Raw genomic sequence first — 18,266 nt, 5'->3', positions numbered from 1 at the left:
TTTTTAAAAAGAATAATACACTCGAACTAAGTGACAAACATGGAGCACTATACCAACTATAATCAGATGCACATTTTTACAATTATACATTGATCATTTATCAAAATTGACCATATGTTGAATTATAGGGGTGGCTGGGTGGCTCAGTTGTTAAGCGTCTGCCTTTGGCTCAGGTCATGATCCCAGGATCCTGAGATCGAGCCCCGCATTGGGCTCCTTGCAAACCCTGTTTCTCCCTCTCCCACTCCCCCTGCTTGTGTTCCATCTCTCACTGTGTCTCTGTCAAATAAATAAAATCTCAAATTAAAAAAAAAAAGAATCATATTTAAACAAATGTCAATAGGAGATGGGACTAGGATAAGTTTAAATGCCATGAAGTTTGCTGTTCTTACTGAGATTCAAATATTTTTCTTGAATAAGTACTCTCCAGGTGACTGTAGTCTTTGTCTAAGTTCTTTGTCTAGAGTTCTGAAAAATTGATTCTGACAGGTTTTTTTTTTTACCACTTTCATGAAGGGGCAGAATTTTGGAGTTCCTCTCTCCACCATTTTCACTGATATTCTCAAGCATTATAACCCATAGGAAAGAATACATTTCAATGAGATTATAAAATTTACTGACTACATAGTAATGATAATGAAATATACCAAGTTGGTAGGGGTATAGGAAAATTTGGGCTTAGAAGAAATGTATGGTCTTACATTCATATATTGGAAAAAGAGCGGCAGAAAAACAATGGACTAAATATTTATTAATATTTAGTCATTAATATTAACATTAATATTAATAAGTTAAAAAATTAAACCTAAGTAAGATTGAAGGAATGAAAGGATGGGGGAGAAATTTACTAATATAAAAAATTGAATAATAAAATAATAAATCTAAAAGTTTGTTCCTTATAGAGATAAATGTAATTAACAAGCTATTAGCAACATTTATAAATAATATAAAAATGTTACAAGTTTATATCAGGAAAGAAAGTGGGGGTGGCACTCTTTTTAATATAGTTATTAAAAAGTTGATAAGAGACACCAAAAACACATGAAACCAAAGAAAAAATAGATGGTACTTCACGATTAAGAATTTTGGTGCATCAAAAGCTATATAATCAAGAAAGTGAAAAGACAACATACAAAATGGGAGAAAATATTTGCAAATCATATATCTGATGAGAGTTCACTATTCAGAATGTATAAAAGAACTACTAAAAAAACCCAATTCAAAAATTGATAAAGGACCTAAAAAGACATTTCTTCAGAGAAGATATAGACAATAAGCACATGAAAAGATGTTCAATGCATTATCATTAGGGAAATAACCTAGTGTCCATTAAAAGACAAGTGGATAAACAATGTGGAATATGCATACAATAGAATATTATTCAGCTATAAAAATAAAGTTCTTTTTTTTAAAAGATTTTATTTATTTATTTGACAGAGATATAGAGAACACAAGTAAGTAGAGCAGCAGGCAGAGGGAGAGAGAGGCAGGCTGAGGCAGAGAGAGGCTCTGCTGAGCAGGAAGCCCAATGCAAGGCTTGATCGCACCCAGGACCCTGGAATCATGACCTGAGCCAGAGGCAGCCACTTAACCAACTGAGCCACACACATGCCCCTAAAAATGAAGTTCTGATACATACTACAACATAGAAGGACCATGCAAATATTATGCTTAGTGAAGTAAACTAGGCACAGAAGGATAAATCCTGTATCAGTCCACTGTGAGGTCCCTAGAATAGTAAAAATAAAATAGAACAGAGGTTACCAGGAGTTCAGGAGATGGGGAGATAGGGAGTTAAACAGGTACAGATTTTCACTTTGGGATGATGAAAATCTTTTGGGTATAGAGAGTGGTGATGGTTATACGACATTAGGAATGTATTTAATGCCACTAAACTATATACTTACAAATAATTAAAATAATATATATTATCTTATATATACCTTACCACAATAAAAATTTATTATGAGGGTATTATGTGCAACTTTATGCCAATACATTTGTAAAAACAGATGAAATGCACAAATTCTGGAAGAAAACACTCCACAACTTATCAAATCTGATACAGGAAGGAAAATAAGATATATTAAAATTAATTGTTTTTGTTTTTTTTTTCTGGGAAGATGATGAAATAGAAGAACCTTAAGTTCACCTCATCTCTTAAATACATCTAGATATGTCTCATATCAGTGTAGATAACCCAGAAAATGACCCAAGACTGGCAGAACAAACTCCATAACTTAATGTAGAGAAGAGGCCCCATCAAAGAGAGTAGGAAATTCAGAGAGGCTATGGGGGAGCTAAACAGACTCACAGACTGTCCATGGGAGGGAGGGACTTACAGGTGTGGGGAGAAGAGAAAAATAAACTGTCACACCAGGGAGCCTGACCAGGGGGGATGAATCCTCCTAACATTTGGTTTTGAAAACTAGAGAGGTTGAATTTTGTGAGTTCTTACAACTAGTGGTGCTTAAAACCTGGAATTTTAAAAATCTGCAGGCTTGTCTCTGGGACAGCTGGGAGGGCAAGAGGAAACTGTGTCCCTATCCTTAAAGAGACAGCACAATAAGCAACCCACAGAGATAGAGCATAGAGGCAGCAGTTTGAAAAATGCCTGGGGCATAGTGGATAGAAAGTTGTGTATTCATCTCAGAGCATGTCCTGGAGGGACAGGGATTCTTGGTGGATATCTCTAGGACCAAAGGAGCTAGCAGGCACCGTTTCCCTCCCCCACCCCCAGCCTAAACACATAGCCACCTGTAGGAACAAGAGTAGCACTGACCCTTGCTAACTACTTGCTTACATGTTGCAAACCCACCACCTTGTACTTTGGCAGAACTGCCTCCTCCAGCCTGGCCTGCCAAAGCCCCAGTGCTACTGGTCCCAGCACCAGAAGACCCATGCAAATCTTGCCAATACTGCACTTCCCACATACATGTGCTTTGCAGATCTGCCCTCTGTGCTGTTGGTTGAAGCCCATCCAACCAGCCCATCCTGGTGTCACAGGCCTGGCAGTGTGTAAGCAGCCCCAACAGGACCAGTACTACTCCAAAGTAACTTCTGCATTGGAGAGAAGGAAAGATAACCACACATATCAGTAAGATTGTGGCTCTAGCAGCAGCCTGGGGGCAGATACTGGTCTGACTGTGGGCTCTGCCCACCAGTGAAACTTTTCCAGGGGACAACACAGGGAAGCACCCTGCAGTTTGGTGCTATTTCATTTCTGACAAATACCTAGTCTGAATGAACTCAAGCCCAGAGTAGCCCTAGACTGGCCCATTAACACTACTGGGAGCAAAAACTGCCCAAAACAGGCAAAGAGAGCCATTGCAAATGTTTGGACTGAAGGAAGAAGTGGCAAGCCACAAAAGCAGGGCACATGCAACGCACATAGGAGACACCCTTGAAGTGCCAGTTTCTGTGAATAGGGAACACTGCACTCACTGTAGGGCACTATAGGATCTCTTTTTCATATGGCCACTAATTTCAACAGTAGGAGGTATAGCTGACTTTCCTAACACACAGAAACAGACACAGAGAATTAGGCAAAATGAGGAGACTGAGGAATATGTCCCAAATGAAAGAATAGGGCAAAAATCACAGCAAGAGACCTAAGTGAAATGGAGATAAGTAATACACTGGATAGAGAACTTATAGTAATGATCATAATGACACTCACAGTATTTGAGGAAAGAGAGGACATCACTGAGATCCTTAGCAAAGACATAAAAGAAACAACAATTAAAGGTGAAGAACACAAATGACATTAAAAATACACAAGATAGAATAAATAGCAGACTAGAGAAAGCAGAACATATCAATGACCTGGAGGACAGGGTAATGAAAGTAATCAAGCTGAGTAGGTAGAAGCAAAAAAAATTATGCAAAATGAGAATAAACTTGGGAACTGAGTGACACCATCAAGCTTACAAGATAGAGGTCCTAGAAGGAGAAGAGAGAGAAAAGGGGACAGAATATATATTTGAAGAAATAATAGCATAAGAACTCTTGAATCTGGGGAAGGGAATGGATATTGAGATCCAGGAGACAGAGTTCCCCAATAAAATCAACCCAAGGAGGTCCATACCAAGACACATAGTAATTAAAATGGTAAAAAGTTGTAATAGAATATTTTAAAACCAGGAAGAGAAAAGAAAATAGTTACAAGGGAAACCCATAATGCTGTCAGCTGATTTTTCAGCAGAAATTTTGCAAGCCAGAAAGGAGTGTCATGATACGATCAAAGGCTGAAAGGAAAAAATATGCAATCAAGAATACTCTATCCAGCAAGGCTATCATCCAGAAGAGAAGGAAAGATAGTTTCCCAGACAAATAAAAGTCAAAGCAATCATTGATCAATAAACCAAAGCTACAACAAATATTAGAGGAGACTGTTTGAGTAGAAAGGAAAACCATAAGTAAGAGTAAGAAAAGTGGGAACACAGGGATGCCTGGGTGGCTCAGTTGGTTGACCATCTGTCCTCAGCTCAGGTCAGGATCGTGGGGTCCTGGGATTGAGCCCTGCATTGGGTTCCTTGCTCAGTGGGGAGTCTGCCTCTCCCTCTCCCTCTGCCCCTCTCCCTGCTTGTGCTCTCTCTCTCTCTCAAATAAATAAAACCTTTTAAAAAAAGAAAAAAATAGGAAGCACAAAAGCAGCAAAAATAAGTACATCTGTAAACATCAGTCAAGGGTCTCACAAAAAAAAGAATGTAAAGTGTGACCCCATATAACTATAATGTGGGGTGTGAAGTAAAGAATGGGTACAAACTTAAGTGACAAACAACTTAATATAGACTGCTATATGCAGAACATGTTATATACAAACATAATGGTAACCACAAATAAAAAACCAGTAATCGCTATACAGAAAACAGGGAAAGGAATCCAAGTATATCATCAAAGAAAGCCAACTAATTTTAAGAGAAGGGAGCAAGGGGAGAAAGGAACAGAAAAGAACTAGAAAAATAACCATAAAAGTATAAAAAGGCAATAAATATCAATAATTAATTTGAATAGGGCATCTGGGTGGCTCAGTCAGTTAAGCTTCTGCCTTCAGTCCAGGTCATGATCTCAGGGTCCTAGAATCAAGTCCCACATGAGACTCCTTGGTCAGCCAATGGGGAATTGTCTTCTCCTTCTGTCCCTCTCCCTGTTCATGATCTCTCTCTCTCTCTCTCTCATGCTCTTCCTCAAATAAAGAAATGAAATCTTAGAAAAAAATTACTTTGAATCTAAATGGATCATATGCTCAGACCATACCAAACCAACAGACATAGGGTGTCAGAGGGTTTAAAAAAAAAAGCAAAGCCTATCTGTTTGCTGCCTGTAACACTCATTTCTGACCTAAAGATACATGCAGATTGAAAGTGAAGGGATGGAGAAGAATTTATCATGCAAATGGATGTGAAAAGAAAGCTGGGGTGGCAATACTTATATCAAACAATATAGACTTTAAAAGAAGAGACAGGGGCACCTGGGTGGTTCAGTTGGTTAAGTGTCTGCCTTTGGCTAAGGTCACGATTCCAGGATCCTGGGATTGAGCCCCTCATCCCTACTTATCAGGGAGTCTGCTTCTGCCTCTCCCTCTTCTTGCTGCTCTCCCAGATGATGCCTCCCCCAGCCCCCACTCCCCATCACATAACTAAATAAAATAAAAAAGACAAAGGACATAATATAATTATAAACGGAACAATTCAACCATAAGATAGAACAAATGTAAATATTTATGCACCCAACATGGGAGCACACAACTACATAAAGCAGTTAATAACAAACATAAAGGAAGTAGAAGATAGTAATGCAATAATAGTAGGGGACTTTAACATCCCACTTACAGCAATGGATAGATCATCCAAACAGAAAATCAATAAGGAAACAGTGATTTTGAATGACACACTGGATCACGTGGATTTAACACATATATTCAGAATATTCCATCCTAAAACAGAAAAATACACACTCTTTTCAAGTGCACATGGAACATTCTCCAGAATACATCATGTATTAGTCCGTAAAACAAGTTTAAACAAATTAAAAAAGATGGAAGTCATACCATGCATCTTTTTTGCCAACAATGCAATGAAACTAAAAACCACCACAAGAAAAAAATCTGGAAAGAGCACAAACATGGCTCATGAAAGCACATTTAACTTCACATGGAAGTTAAATAACATGCTATTAAACAATGAAAGGGTTAACCAAGAAATCAAAGAAGAAACACAAAATCATATGGAAACATATGAAGATGAAAACACAACAATCACAAGTCTTTGGGTTGCAACAAAGTGGTTCTAATAGGGAAGTTCTAATAGGCCTAACTCAAGAAGCAAGGAAAATCTTTAACAACCTATCTTGCACCTATGGGAGCTAGAAAAAGAACAGCGGACAAAACCTAAACCCAGCAAAAGGAAAGAAGTAATAAAGTTTAAAGGAGAAATAAATAAAATGGACTAAAACCACAGTAGACCAGATCAATGTAATCAAGGACTTGTCCTTTGAAAACAAAATTCATGAGTCTCTATCCAGAGTCATTAAAAAAAAAAAAAAAAAAAAAGGACTCAAAATCAGAAACAAAAGAGGAGAAATAATAACCAACATATAGAAATACAAAGGATTGTAAGAGAATAGTATAAAAAATTATATCCCAACAAATTGGACATCCTAAAAAACTAGATACATTCTTAGAAAGAGATAATCCCTCCCAAAATTGAATCAGGAAGAAATAGAAAATTTCAACAGACCAATTATGTGCAATGAAACTGTCAGTAAAAAAAAAAAACAAAAACAAAACAAAACTGGTAAAAAAGAGGTTTAGGACCAGATGATGTCACAAGTGATTTCTACCAAGCATTTGAAGAAAAGTTGGAGTTAGTATCTTCTCCAACTATTCCAAAAAAATAGAAGAGGAAGGAAAGGAAGGAAGGAAGGAAAACTTCCAAATTTATGATGAACATAGATGCAAAACTCCTCAACAATACATTAAAAAAAATCATTCACCACAATAAAGTGGGATTTATTGCCAGGATGCAAGGATGATTCAATATTCACAAAACAATCAATGTGATACATCACATCAATAAGAGAAAGGATAAAAACCATATGATCATTTCAATAGATTCAGAAAAAGCATTTGACAAAGTACAACATCCATTCATGATAAAAACCCTCAACAATGTCGGGTTAGCTGGAACATACCTCAATATAATGAAGTCCTCATATGAAAAACCCATAGCTAGAATCATTCCTAAATGATGAAAAAGCGAGATTTTTTTCCCCTAAGGTCAGGAACAAGACAGGAATGTCCACTCTCATGACTTTTATTTGACATGGTACTGGAAGTCCTAGCCACAGAACTTGGACAAGAAGAAAGGAATAAAGTCATTTAATTTAGTAAAAAAGAGGTAAAACTTACACTATTTGCAGATGACATGGTACTATATGTAAAAAATCATTAAGATTGCACCAAAAACCTACTAAAACTGATAAATGAATTCAGTAAGGTCACAGGATACAAAATCAATGTACAGAAATCTGTACCATTTCTATACCCTAATAACAAAGCAGCAGAAAGAGAAATTAAGAAAACAATCCCATTTATAATTGTATTTAAAAGAATTGCATCTAAATCCCATGTACAATTAGGAATAAACTTAAGGGGGTCAAGACCTGTACTCTGAAAATTATAGAACATTGATGAAAGAAATTGAAGATGGCATGAACAAATTCCATGCTTATGGATTGGAAGAGCAAATATTGTTGAAATGTCCATATTACCCAAAGCAATATGCAGACTTAATGCATTCCTTATCAAAATTCCAAGAGCATTTTTCACAGAACTGGAACCAACAATTCTAAAATTTGTATAGAACTACAAAAGACCCTGTATAGCCAAAGCAATATTGAAGAAGAAAAACAAAGCTGAAGGTATCACAATTCTAGCTTTCTTTCTTTTTTTAAAAGATTTTATTTATTTATTTGACAGAAAGATCACTAGTAGGCAGAGAGGCAGGCAGAGAGAGAAGGGGAAGCAAGCTCCTCGCTGAGCAGAGAGCCCTACACGGGTCTTGATCCCACGACCCTGAGATCATGACCTGAGTTGAAGGCAGAGGCTTAACCCACTGAGCCACCCAGGTACCCCTACAATTCCAGCTTTCAAGTTACATTACAAAGCTGTAATAATCAAAACAGTATGGTACTCACCCAAAAATAGACAATGGAACAGGATAGAAAGTCCAGCAACAAATCACAATTATGTGCTCAGTGAGTCTTCAACAAAAGAGCAAGAATATGCAGTGGGAAAAAGACAGTGTCTTCAACAAATGGTGTTGGGAACACTAGAGAGAGCTAGCTACATGCGAAAGAATGAAACTGGACACCTTTCTTACGTTATACACAAACTCAGAATGCTTTAAGGACATAAACATGAGACTGGAAAGCATAGAAATCCTAGTAGACCTCACAGGTGATGATTTATGTCACCTCAGCTGTAACATCTTTCTAGGTATGTTTCGTGAGGCAAGGGAAACAAAAGCAACAGCTATTGGGACTACATCAAAATAAAAAGCTTCTGCACAGCAAAGGAAGCATAAAAGAAAACTATAAGATAGCTTACTGAATGGAAGATATATTTGCAAATAACATATCTGACAAAGGTTTCATATCCAAAATATATAGAGAACGTACACAATTCTACACTAAAAAAACCAAATAATCCAACTAAAATATGGGTAGAAGATGTGGACACACATTTCTCAGAGGATATACAGATGGCCAACAGAAAAATGAAAAGATGTTCAACATCACTTGTCATCAGGGAAATGCAAATCAAAATGACAGTGAGATCTTATTTCACTCTTGCCAGAATGGCTAAAATCAAAAACACAAGAAATAACAAGTGTGGAGAAAAAGTAAGGCTTGTGCTCTCCTGGTAGGAATGCAAACTTATCCATCTACTCTGGAAAACAGAATGGAAGTTCCTCAAAAAATTAAAAATAGAACTACCCTATGATCTAGTAATCACTCTACTGGGAGAATATGGAAACTCTAATTTGAAAAGATATATGCCACCCTATGTTTATGCAGCACTATTTACAATAGTCAAATTATAGAAGCAGATATGTCCATGGATAGATGAATGGGAAGGAAGAAATGATATATATATATACACATATATGTATATATCACTTCAGCCATAAAAAAGAATGAAATTTTCCATTTGTAACAATATGGATGGATCTAGAAAGTATAACATTACATGAAAGTCAGAGAAAGATAAATACCGTATGATTTCACTCATATGTGGAATTTAATAAATAAAACAAGTGAACAAAGAAAAAAAAGAGAGAAACCAAAAAACAAACTCTTAACTATAGTGAATAAACACGTGGTTACCATAAGGGAGGTGTTTAAGGTGATGGGTGAAATAGGTGAAGGGGATTGATTAGGAGTACACTTATGTTGATGTGCACTAAATAGTATGTAGAATTGTTCAATCACTATGTTACAGACTTGAGACAAATATAATACCGTATGTTAACTATACTGGACTTCAAAAAAAAATTAAGTTAAAATTAAACCTATAATGAGAAAACTTCCCACTTTTCAAAGAAAACTGTATGTCCAGATGGTTTTACAGTCAATTTATAAACATTTAAAGCACAAATGACCCTAATCTTACATAAATTCCAGGTAATATAGAAGAAAAGGGAATACTTCCTAATTTATTTCGTGAGGCTAGAATAACCTTGATACCAAATCTTTAAAAGGACATTTCAAGGAAGAAAGGTTACAAGCCAATGTCTCCTATGAGCACAAGTGTAAAAATCCAAAGAAAATATTATTCAGTTGAATGCAACAATGTGTAAGAAGGATAATTATAATAACTAAGTATAAGTTATTCTATGTAGGCAAAACTGGTTTAACGTCTAATATCCATCACTATAATTCAATCAGTATAGTTCATCACAGTAATAGACTAAAAGAGAGAAACTTAATAGAACATTTTCTATTGTTCTGTTTGATAAAATTCATCATAACCTAGGAAAGGAAGTCAACTTTTGTTAATAGAATATTTACAATAAATTTAATGCAAATATTATACCTAATCATGAAATATTAAAAGCACCTTCTGCCCCCCAAGAATGGGTGAATGTTATTTTTACTGCTTATATTCAACATTGTAGTCAATGCACTGTAACAAGAAAAAGTAGAAGTTGAAAAGTTTTCAAAAGGAGGAAATGAAACTTTTATCATTCACAGATTACATATTTGCATAAATAGAAAATCCAATGTAAATAACATAAATTATTTAAACTAGTAGGTGATTTAGCCAGGTTGCTGGACACAAAATATATATAAAAATGAAATGTTATTGTTTATATACAGTTGACCCTTGAATAACATGGGTTTGAGCTGCATGGGTCCACTTATACATGGATTTTTATAGTATGGTAGTATAAGTGTATTCTCTCTTCCTTATGATTTTCTTAATAACTTTCTTTTCTCTAGCTTACTTTACTGTAAGAATACAGTATATAATACATATAACATACAAAGTATGTGTTAATTGACTCCTTATGTTATTGATAAGGCTTCCAATCAAAGGTATGCTATTAGTCGTTAAGTTTTTGAGGAGTCAAAAGTTATGCACAGATTTCTAAGTGTGCAGGGGTAGCACCCCTAACTGTCACATTGTACGCAAAAAGCTACAGAATATTTTGAGTGAAGTTGAAGAGAACTTAAATTGATGGAAGGACAGTATATGGCTTAGGTGACTCATTGCTTTAAAGATGTCACTTATCTCAAATTGATGTATTACATCTATAGATTCAATGTAATTCCTGGAGGTATTTTACAGAAATTGGCAAACTGTTTCTAAAACTTATATGGAAATCAAACTTTTAAGAATAGACAAGAAAATCTTGAAAGAAGATCTAATTTGATCAACTTAACCTATTAGAAATGAAGGTTTATTGTAAAGATATCATAATTCAGACAGTGTGGTCTTAATACAAATCTAGATAAATAGATTAATTCAACAGATAGAAAATCTAGATACACGTCTATACATATAATACATTTGATTTGTAAAGTGCTACTATAAAGCAGTAGGCAAAGGAAAAATCTTTTCATTAAATAGTTGCAAAGGCAATTCTTTTTTTTTTTATTAAAGATTTTATTTATTTATTTGAGAGAGAGTATGAAAGGGGAGAAGGTCAGAGGGAGCAGACTTCCCATGGAGCAGGGAACCTGATACGGGACTCGATCCCAGGACACTGGGATCATGACTTGAGCTGAAGGCAGTCACTTAACCAATTGAGCTACACAGGCACCTGGCAATTATTTTTCTTAAGAAAAAAAGTGAAGCTTGGCCTTTATCTTTTACCATATTAAATATTAGTTTCTGATGATTATAGTTGTAAATGTAAAAGGGAAATAATATTTCTAGAAAAAAATTTGGGAGAATATCTTCATGAATTTGGGTAAGCTATATTTTCTTAATCATAACAGAAAGCACTAGCCACAAAAGAAAACTATTGCGTTAAAATTGAGAACTTTTGCTTTTCCAAAGACAGCATTAAGAGTATGAAATGGTAAGCCACAGATTTGTGAATGATTTTTTTTTTTAAAGATTTTATTTATTCATTTGACAGAGAGAGATCACAAGTAGGCAGAAAGGCAGGCAGAGAGAGAGAGGAGGAAGCAGGCTCCTGGCCAAGCAGAGAGCTGGATGTGGGGCTTGATCCCAGGACCTGGGATCATGACCTGAGCTGAGGCTTTAACCCACTAAGCCACCCAGGTGCCCTGCGAATGATATTTTTAATGTGTGTATTAGTTTGCTAGGGCTGCCATAACCAAATACTACAAACTGAGTGACTTAAAGAATAGAAATTTATTTGACTTACAGTTCTGGAGACTAAAAGTCCAAGATCAAAAAGACTGATTTCTCCTGAGGTTTCTGTCTCCTTCACTTGCAGATGGCAACTTCTTACTGTTTGTCATGTGGCCTTTTCTCATATATAAGCATCTTTGGTGTATCTTCCTCTTATTATAGAAACACCAGTCATATTGGATTGTCGCGGCCACACGACCAGACCAATCGACCAATCGACCAGGGTAACCGAGAGGGCTAAGAGGATGATGAAAAAAAGAGACAAAGAGATGGGGGCAGGAGGGACACTGAAGAGGATGTCCAACAGTGCCAAATTTATTCGGCGTCTTACAAGCATTTATAAGGCAGACCAGAATAGGAGGAGCATTACATCAGTACCTAGTCAGATGACTGCAAGTCCTATAACAAGTTTACATTAACTACAAGCAAACCTCCTGATGCCAGGTAGTTTCTTGGCTAAAGCCATTAGCAAAACAATCAACCAGGGAGTGGATCATGGGAGGTACAGAACAACAAGGATTAACTAAGAACTCAGGACTCTGGCCACATTGTTCCCTACTGCAGGGAGAGTATGTGGGAAGTCATGTAGGGCGAGCGCACGACAGATAGCACAGACCCTTTTTCAGTGCACTCAACTTTCCTGTCCTTAACCTTGTCAAGGTGTCCATCCGGACTTTGAAGGAGACAAAAGTCAGGGCCTGGTTTGGTTCTCGACTCCAACCGGCGCTGTGGCCTCTAACATTGGATTAGAGCTCCACCCTAATGATCTAATTTAACCTTGATTACCTCTTTAAAGGCACTGTTTCTAAATACAGTCACATTAAAAGGTACTGGGGGTTAGGGCTGCAATATGTGAATTTTAGGGAACATAATTAAGTAGGTAATATATATCTAACAAAGGACTTGTCTCCATTGTGTAGTAGGAACAAACAAGCCAATGGGAGAAAAAAATAAATCAATAGAAAAATATGTAAAAACCTTTAACAGTACAAAAAAGAAAAGGAAATTTGAAGGCTATTAAACATATGAAGAGGTGCTCAATGTTATTACTCATCAGTAAAATAGAAACTTAAATTACAAGAAACCATATATACTATTTTAATGGATAGATTTATACACAGAAAATACCAAGAGTTGGCTAAAATAGTGATTAAGTGGAAATCTCATATACTGTTGGTAAGAGAATGAACTGAAAAGAGAGTGAACTTTAGAAGAGTGTTTGACAGTATTTACTAAAGTTGACCATGAGTATATCCAAAGACCCTGCAATTCTACTCTCAGTTATATACCCAATGAACACACATGCATATGTGTACCTAAAGATATGCACAGTTTTCATAGAGGCAGTATAAACCAGTTCATAATGAAGCAATATAAGTGCCCATCAACAGTGTAATAGATAACTTAGGTTGTAGTAAATTTATATTAGGGATTCTATATAGCATTGAAAATGAGTGAACCATAATTACATAATAGCATGGATAAATCTCGGAATCAGAAAACTTACTGAAAGAAACTAAAATAATTTTTTTTGTATAATTCTGTTTGAAGTTCCCAAACTAATCCAGGGTATTAAAGGTCAGGATAATGACTTTGAGGAAGTGAATGTATTGATACCTAAGTTCTGGAAGACATAGGATGATACTCTATTACTTGAACTGAGTGATGGTTACATGGGGTATACTTTGTGAAAATTCATTATATTGTCCATGTGATTTCTATATGTGTCGTGCAACCAAATGGCTTATTAGAAATACATAAACTTTCTGAAAATAAGGAAACATGAAGATATGTATTGACTTGTGGGCAAGGAGCCCTTAATTTTGCCTTTCCCATTGTATCATACAAGTCCCTTCTTTATTACCTTCCTTCAGAAGGTTCTGATATAAACTCTATTATTCTCATACTCTAACCTTTAATTTTACTTCCTTTTATTTTGCCTTAGGGAAGCTGATGATTAACCTGTTGCCAGTTAAGAGGATGTTAAAACTATTATGTAATATATTGTAAACATGGAATATAATTGTTTTCAAAGAACAAAATAATTTAAAAACGTAATTTGTTTAGGGGCATTAAATAAACATGTCTTGCAGGTGGCAAAATTTTTTGAGCCCCAATTTTTACTAGTATATAAACCTCATTTTGACAGTTTATATATTATTTAATGTTACTCAAGACCTGTGTTTAGACTTAGAGAATTCCTGTGTATGGCTTCATGTCTTCACTTTTCCTTTATATAAGCACACTTCTGTGAAAACTAAAAAATTAGCAGAGGAAACAGAACTATTTACATTTTGTAGGTCTAGTGGAAAGAGTATTTTATGTTATGGATCAATGGTAAATGCCAAATACTCACTGTAGCTAGACTTAGATGCATTACATTTCTCTGGAGAAAAGAGGGAGACTGGTAATAAGATGTAAGATGTAGTACTTTGTGTTTTTTCCTCATTAGTTTGTTTAGTTTTCCTACACAGCCTACAAAAAAGGTATTACTACGTTAAATTTCCAGGCAAAAATCTTGGGGCTCAGAGAGTCTAAGTAACTTCCTAAGATTGCATAGCTAGTAAATGGATATGAGATTTAATCCCTATATATTATTTGGCTTGAAGCTCATGTTTTAACATGCTGCCATATAATTTCTTTGAAATTACATACCAGGGCGCCTGGGTGGCTCAGTTGGTTGAGCAACTGCCTTCGGCTCAGGTCATGATCCTGGACTTCCAGGATGAAGTCCCGCATCGGGCTCCCAACTCCTTGGGGAGTCTGCTTCTCCCTCTGACCTTCTCCTCTCTTATGCTCTCTCTCACTCATTTTCCCTCAAATAAATAAAATCTTAAAAAAAAAAAGAAATTACATACCATTTAATTTCTTTCACTTTATCATTCACCATCTATCCATCCATTCATCCATCCAGTGGGTATATGTTGGATAAATATTGAGTGAATGATACTATTTTAATATAAAAATCTGATAAACCATTCAGATTATAGTAACACAAACTGGACAGTTTACAAAGGATTTAGTTATGTTAGAGGCATATGGTTCTCTTATCATCATCATATACAGATTTCTTTTTTTTTTTTTTTACCATGAATTACTATATCTCATGAATTACTGTAATTCTTCTCTTTGCTTTTTTGGTGTCCGTGTTGATTCTCCATGTAGATTGCTGCTGAACTGAGAAGGATTCAATGAAAATACAAGCTACTTGTATTCCTAGGGGTGTATTAAAAATTGTGTCACATTTTCCTGAAGCTGTTTCAGGTAAGTGTGCATTTAATCATGAAATGTAATGATACTTTTGGAGAGGGTAGGGAATTCTTGCACTTGTGTGACCAGAGAAACAAAATGTATATGTTTATGTGGCTGGGGTTTTGATTTTAGATGGACTGTTTTTCTCATCTGTCTTGTGTTAAATCTTCTACAAAATTGTGTTCACAAAAGGCAAAAGAATCATAAGTGTAATTATACTTACTCGAGTAGATATCTTGAAAGTCCATTACATCAATGGACACTAGATTAATTGTATATTCTATTACTTCACCATCACTTCATTATAATGCTGTGGTCTTGATTATGTTTTGGCATGGAGGTCAAGATGTTAAACCTCTATTTTTTTGCAGTGGAAAGAGACTACTTAGAGATCTATTACCAGGAAAGCAAGTTCTTTCTTAGTTATTGAGCTAAGAAGTTAAAGAAGAAAACTTCGAAGTTATTGAGTTTCTAAGTTATAAGTTATAATATACTTATATAACATATAAGTATATTAAAACATGAATAGTAAATAAGTGTCAGATTATTATTAAAAACTTTGCTCTTAAAATTATTTTGGAAATTCCTATATAGATTTTTCCCTCAAGGACAGTTAATCCACACAAGAATTAATTTCAGCTTATCTAGTTTTTAACTGAACTCTTATTTTTTTTTTTTAAGATTTTATTTATTTATCTGACAGATAGAGAGAGATCACAAGTAGGCAGAGCGGCTCATAGAGGGGAAGGGAGGAGCAGGCTCTCCACTGAGCAGGGAGCCGGATGTGGATCTCTATCCCACAACCCTGGGCTCATGTCCTGAGCTGAAGACAGCCACTTAATCAACTGAGCCACCCAGGCGCCCTACTGAGCTCTACTTCTAAAGAGTCCAAATTCAGTGTATTCTAGAGGAGAGCTGAACATCAGTAAGAGAAGTAAGTCTTCCCGAGTAGCTTTGAATAACCAGGTTCTGATCAACAGGTATATTCTGTATGATACTGAGAATGATGCTTACTTAGGAATGTTAATTTTGCCATTAAGCCCTGTTAGCTCTGCAATGGGCGCTGCTTACCTGCTTTTGTTCTCTCTCAGCATTAGATTGTGGCTGCAGTAGTTAGACTGAGTGCCCTTGAAGCCAGGAAAATCTGCTCAGTAGAGGGTTTTAATGGTCTTGTTAGGAGTTTTTGACTTGGGAACATTTTCTCCTGTCACAGGACTTTACAATACACACCCTAACAAGGACCACAGGGGATGAGGCAAACTTGCTGTTGAGATGGCTAATGAAAACATGGAATGATGGCCACTTCTCAATAAAGTAGAAATGCTCAAGTTGTCCTGGCGGGTGTTCAGGTAGGAAGAAAGACTGAAGGAAGTGAGTGTGCTGGATTTAATGAATTATGTAAAGCACCAAATGGGCTATTTGTTTTTGTTTGTTTGTTTGTTTTTTTAATTTTTTATTTTTTATAAACATATGATATATTTTTATCCCCAGGGGTACAGGTCTGTGAATCACCAGGTTTACACACTTCACAGCACTCACCATAGCACATACCCTCCCCAATGTCCACAACCTCACCCCCCCAAGCCCCCCCCCCAGCAATCCTCAGTTTGTTTTGTGAGATTAAGAGTCACTTATGGTTTGTCTCCCTCCAAATCCCATATTGTTTCATTTATTCTTCTCCTACCCCCTTAACCCCCCATGTTGCATCTCCACTTCCTCATATCAGGGAGATCATATGATAGTTGTCTTTCTCCGATTGACTTATTTCGCTAAGCATGATACCCTCTAGTTCCATCCACGTCGTCGCAAACGGCAAGATTTCATTTCTTTCGATGGCTGCATAGTATTCCATTGTGTATATATACCACATCTTCTTGATCCACTCATCTGTTGACGGACATCTAGGTTCTTTCAATAGTTTGGCTATTGTGGACATTGCTGCTATAAACATTCGGGTGCACATGCCCCTTTGGATCACTATGTTTGTATCTTTAGGGTAAATACCCAGTAGTGCAATTGCTGGGTCATAGGGTAGTTCTATTTTCAACATTTTGAGGAACGTCCATGCTGTTTTCCAGAGTGGTTGCACCAGCTTGCATTCCCACCGACAGTGTAGGAGGGTTCCCAAATGGGCTATTTGTAATCAGTAATTGAGTATGTCAGCTCCATGTCGGATAAAGGACTCTCTCAGCTTTGGTTTGAGGACTGCGGGTGGGCCTAGCTTAGCTCACACAGCAGTTTAGGAAGCTTTCATTCAAACTTCCCTCAGATTTGCACTGAGATTGACAGCTCTTTTACCCATACTTGATGCCCACATCCCTATATTCACTCATACAAGTCCTTCCTCTAATAATGTACTAGAGTTAAGTAGTTTTGAATCAATTAAAAAGCTGTCCTTGGAAGCTTAGATAAAGATAACTTTACATCTGCCCCGCTATCTGATTAGTCAACTCTTACAGTAACTGGAGTGAATCTGGGAACGTCTCTGTCAATAAGATATTTAAATTACTGCCATAGCCACCTTATAGAAAGGTAATTGGGAGTTTCTATAATTTCCTGCCCAAATTACCCTTACAATAAAAATACTCAATTATGTTTAATATGGTTTATATTTAGGTATATTTTAATTATTATAGTAGATAAAGTGATTCTTTCTTGTCTAGATAGATTACCTAATCATAGTACCTTGACCTATCTCTAAAAATACAGAACAAAACAGAACAAAACCTTGGGGTGCCGGGGTGGCTCAGTCGTTAAGCGGCTGCCTTCAGCTCAGGTCATGATCCCAGGGTCCTGGGATTGAGTCCCTCATTGGGCTCCCTGCTCTGTGGGAAGCCTGCTTCTCCCTCTGCTTGTGCTCCCTCCCTCGCTGTGTCTCTGTCAAATAAATATCTTTAAAGAAAAAAAAAGAGAACAAAATCAATAACTATCATGTTTAGATATTAAGATATCTGGGAAAAAGAAGATTTGGAAAAAACACATCCCATAGTTTTCATTAAAATAAGAATACAACAATTCCCCCTTAGCTGTGGAGGATATATTCTAAGGCCCCCAGTGGATGCCTGAAAACTGGGATAGTATTGAACCATATATATAGTTTTCCTACACATACATACCTATGATA

At 36.3% G+C, this 18,266-nt stretch overlaps 1 long non-coding RNA gene across 1 annotated transcript in view; it reads left to right on the top strand.

Annotated features, from left to right (window-relative positions):
• Positions 1-15,140, top strand: part of LOC132018250 (uncharacterized) — a 97,461-nt gene extending 82,321 nt beyond the window's left edge. The window contains exon 6 of the long non-coding RNA XR_009404482.1: positions 15,056-15,140. This is a non-coding gene — a long non-coding RNA (uncharacterized LOC132018250). The remainder of the gene's footprint in view (positions 1-15,055) is intronic.
• Positions 15,141-18,266: the final 3,126 nt, after the last annotated feature.

Source organism: Mustela nigripes, chromosome 5, assembly GCF_022355385.1.
Source record: "Mustela nigripes isolate SB6536 chromosome 5, MUSNIG.SB6536, whole genome shotgun sequence".
Lineage (NCBI taxonomy): Eukaryota > Metazoa > Chordata > Mammalia > Carnivora > Mustelidae > Mustela > Mustela nigripes.
Note: the sequence above shows the minus strand (reverse complement) of the source record. Positions and strands in the feature narration are given on the sequence as shown.